Here is a 3,902-nt window from a genome sequence, read left to right as displayed (position 1 = left end):
AGCAGGGCTGAGAAGCCGTAAGCAGGAAAGGAGAAGGCCAGGAACCAAGCTGCAAAACCCCAGAAGGTCTGGGGGCTGGGGGCTGGGGGTACCCGGTACCTCTGGAAGGGGGGGTGGGCGTGTGGAGCTACACTGGGGAGCGCTGGGGGAGGCAATGCTTCTCCCCACCCTGCCGAGCCCAGAAGCCGTCCCTGGAGAGAGCAATCAGGTGACCCTGGGCTTCCTGAAGGACAGCCCCACCCCCCCGAAGACAGGGAGGGTTAGCGTGGGTTTGCGGTCTGGGTGCTGACAGCCCCGCCCCTTCCTCCTGCAGCTCCTGGGCACGGGCTGCAGGACCTCAGTCCCAGGCAGGATGCAGGTGGGCGGGCGGACGGCGTCACCTCTGGAAAAGGCCTAACGATGACAGCATCGGGACCGCCGTCCTCATCGCCCAGCCGCTGCAAGAGATGACGAGGTCAAGACGGAATCTGGTCTTGCAAAGGGAAAGCAAAGGTGACCTTGGAGGGGAGGCCACTGGCTCAGGGGACGTGTCTGTCACCCTGACCACCGACGCTGGCCAGTGAGACGCTCCCAAACGGAACACCGAGAGAGTCAGAGGAAGGACACGGACAGACGGAATGTTTCACAAACGCTGGTGGGAGTTCCGCCGCATCTGGGGACACGGCCCGGGGCCCTGCTGCCGGCAGGTGGGCAAAGTCATGGGTCTGTCCATGCGGGACACGGCACGGGGGCTGGCGGCAAAGCGCCGGGATTCCAGGGCCGGGATTCTGAGGACACGGGGCGAACCCTGCCACACCGTGGAAGGAAGCAGCTGCCCCCCCCTGAGGGGACCTGTACCCGAGCTCAGTTGGACCGCCGGCCCGTGGCGGAAAAGGATTTGAGAACTGTGGAGAAAGGTTTTATGAAAGATCTTATGAAGCCGATGACTAACTGGGACCGTCTGTGTGTGTTTTTCATGCATCCGTGTGTGGGCGGGGGAAGAGCGCCGAACCCAACCACTGGCCTGCCACTGGGACCTGGACGGCTCTTCCGGCGCCCCGGGAAGAGGGGGCCAGGCTGGAACCAGCTCGCCGTCCCCGGGAGAGCCGGCCACGCGGCACTCAGCGCCAGGGACCTTCCCTGTGACACGCACAGGAAGCTTGCAGACAGCAGCGTGCTGGGCCGAATGGCGCTCCCCCCAAAGACAGGCTGACAGCCCTAACCCCCGCACCCGCCCCAGCCCCCCGTGCCGGTGCACGTGCCCCGGTGTGCAAACGGGGTCTCTGCAGATGCGACCAAGATGTGAGTAAGCCGGGGTCCTACTAAGGGAGGGCGGACCCTTTCCCCCTGTGGCTGGTGCTTTTATAAGACAAGGGCCACGGCCCGTCGAGGTTAGACCCCTGTCCTCCGTCCCCGTGAGAGGATGAGCTTCTGCCGTTTTAAGCCACCACTTCCGGTTCTTTGCCTCAGCACACAGAGGGGTTCGGGGGCTCCCCCAGAACCAGGACTAGGCACCACATCCTCTGAGCCGCTCTTCCCCGCCCCCGCCTCTGCTCACGGGGGAGCTCGCTGCCCGCGCTCCTGAAAGGATGCGGGTGCAGAAACAACTGCTGCTCTCGGGACGGAACGCTGGGACCCCCCGGGGATTCGGGGCCCTCCGTTTCAACGGAGCCTGGGGGGGGGCGGGGGGGGAGCGCTCCAGCCTGGAGAAGGCGGTCCGGTCCGGTGGGCTCCAGTCCAGACTCCGTTTTCGTTTTGTTTTCTCGCTGGTACTTAAATACAAGGCCCTGCAACCCGGCTTTCAAACTCGACGCTGGCGCAGAGGGAAGTGGGCTTTGTTTTTCGTCCGTGAGGAGAATGTCTCATTGGCAGGCGGGCGGGTGAAGGGTCCGGCCGGCCGAGGACGCCAATTCTTCGGTCCAGCTTCCCGAAGCCCGCGTCCCCCTCTTGGCCGCGCTCGCCGCTGGTCAGTACGGAGCGACCGGGCTCGTTACAGCCGTGCGGTCCCCACGCGGCCACGGGTCTGTGGGCTGGGCACCGCAGAGCACGAACCGGGTCTTCTTCGCACGTCTTACTAATGAGCGGCCTCTTATCTGAACGCAGCACAGCCTCGCCGGTCCCCCCGGGGGCCCTACCGCGGAGCCGAGCATGGCGGGGCCATCCCTGCTGCCTGGACCTGGACGCCGCAGGTTGGTGCCTGCCCAGCAGCCGCTCCAGCCGGGGGGTGGGGGGGGAACCCCTGCTGTCACGTGACCCCCCGGTGCACAGGGAGCTGGAACAGAGAGGGCTCAGCCGGCTTCTGCCAGAGAGGAAACAGCCTTCCCAGGAGCCGCAAAGGACTTCAGAATGGATCTCAGTGTTTTTTTCATTTCTCTTCTTACTTTACTTTTGTCCCAGAGCTTTGTTCTAAATTAATCTCGGAAGCGGTGAGAGGAGCTGGATATGATGTTAACGGGAGGAGAGGGAGGAGGGAACGGGGACTACGGGGGACTACGGGGGACTCGGCCCGGCGGAAGGAGGGTCTGTGTGCCACAGGTACGTGACTTCAGTCTCCGTTGCCTGAGCGTCTCAGGGACGGTCCCATCCTGGGGACAATAGGAAATACGGAACCTCAGGCTCCGTCTAGGCACAGCCCCACGGCCCTGGCCCCGAGCTGACAAGCAGGTCCTGCAACCCTCAAGCCCCAACCCCTGCCCCGCCACAGGCTACCTAGGCGGACACGAGAGCTCACGGGACATCCCTGGTAGCCACAGAACAGTCAAGCTGTGGGGGCGGGGAGGGTGCTAGAACGTTCCCTATGGCCTCCACCTCCAACCCCAGCCGGCCCCAGGGGAACCTTCCTTAGACGCGGCGGGTGCCCGTGTCTCACTGCCACCTGAACGGCGGCCGAGCTGCAGAAACTCTCAGCCCCGCTGCTGCTCCGGGCTGGAGCGTCGAACCGCGCCTGCTCCCCGTGGGAGGGCTGTGCCGGGGGCCGGCTGAGCACCGGGAACAACAGCGCTGGGACAGAGGGTGGCCACACTGCTGCACAGACCCCCCACGCTGGCGTGGTTCAAATGCGTGACTTCCCTGCGGGCCAAGTGGAGGCTGAACAGATTGCCCCATGGAGCCCTTTGTGGGCACCCACCCTGGGCAGCCATGGGGGGCCACAGCCATGGAGGCTGTAGGGAGGTCCCTGGGGGCAGGAGCTGAGGAAAGTTACAGTAAATCAGCGGAGGCCAGGCCCCTCCGAAGAGCTGACACCTCCAAGGGCAACAAAGAGCCAGTGTCTGGGCACCTGTCATGACCAAGAGCTTCGGCAGCCCAGACTGAGCGGCAAAGGACACCTGCAGCCTCAAAGGACTCTGGCTCCTCTCTGTCTGTCCTTTCTGCCCTGACCTCGAGGTCTCACACAGGAGGGTGGGTGGAAGGACCTCTGCCCTCCCGGCTTGGGCTGCGGACACGAGGCAAAGCCTGGCCCGAGACAGAAGTGCCGATGTGGGCCGGGCCTGCGTCATCGCTTCCAGGAAGGGGGTCGCCGCTCCTGAATGAGCCCGGGACGGCCGAGAAGACCCGCAGGAGGGGACCCGCAGGAGGGGTCCTGGGCGGGGGGGGGGGGCAGGAGAGGCAGTGCGCTGGCTGGGAGCGGGGCAAGCAAAGGCAGCTCACGCCTGTTGTCCTGGGAGCTCGCCCACTCACCGCGCTCGGGAGACCGGACGCCCCCAACGACCGGCCCCTTCTCGGTGATGACGGTGCGGGAAATCCCACCGCGGCTCCTCCTTTGTCATGAAGCCAGCGCACGTCTCCCCTGGGAGAACGCACGTCACTCCGGGGGAGACCCCTTGGCTCTGCGTGAGGAGCTTTGTCCCAGTCCCTCCTGCGGGTGACGAGGGAGGGCAGCAGGGCCGGGCCGAGTGGGGAGTCACGGCTGACGGGATGGGAAG

At 65.3% G+C, this 3,902-nt stretch overlaps 1 long non-coding RNA gene across 1 annotated transcript; it reads left to right on the top strand.

The window, feature by feature from the left end:
* Positions 1–369: 369 nt before the first annotated feature.
* LOC123823211 lies at positions 370–3,519 on the top strand. Its single transcript, XR_006786494.1, has 3 exons — positions 370–1,281; positions 2,083–2,168; positions 2,377–3,519. It is a non-coding gene; the product is annotated as an uncharacterized LOC123823211 (long non-coding RNA).
* Positions 3,520–3,902: the final 383 nt, after the last annotated feature.

This window comes from Phyllostomus hastatus, unplaced genomic scaffold, assembly GCF_019186645.2.
Source record: "Phyllostomus hastatus isolate PE091 unplaced genomic scaffold, TTU_PhHast_1.1 phas_contig_477, whole genome shotgun sequence".
Taxonomy (NCBI): domain Eukaryota; kingdom Metazoa; phylum Chordata; class Mammalia; order Chiroptera; family Phyllostomidae; genus Phyllostomus; species Phyllostomus hastatus.
The sequence above is the reverse complement of the archived record's forward strand: the minus strand, read 5'-3'. Positions and strand labels throughout refer to the sequence as shown.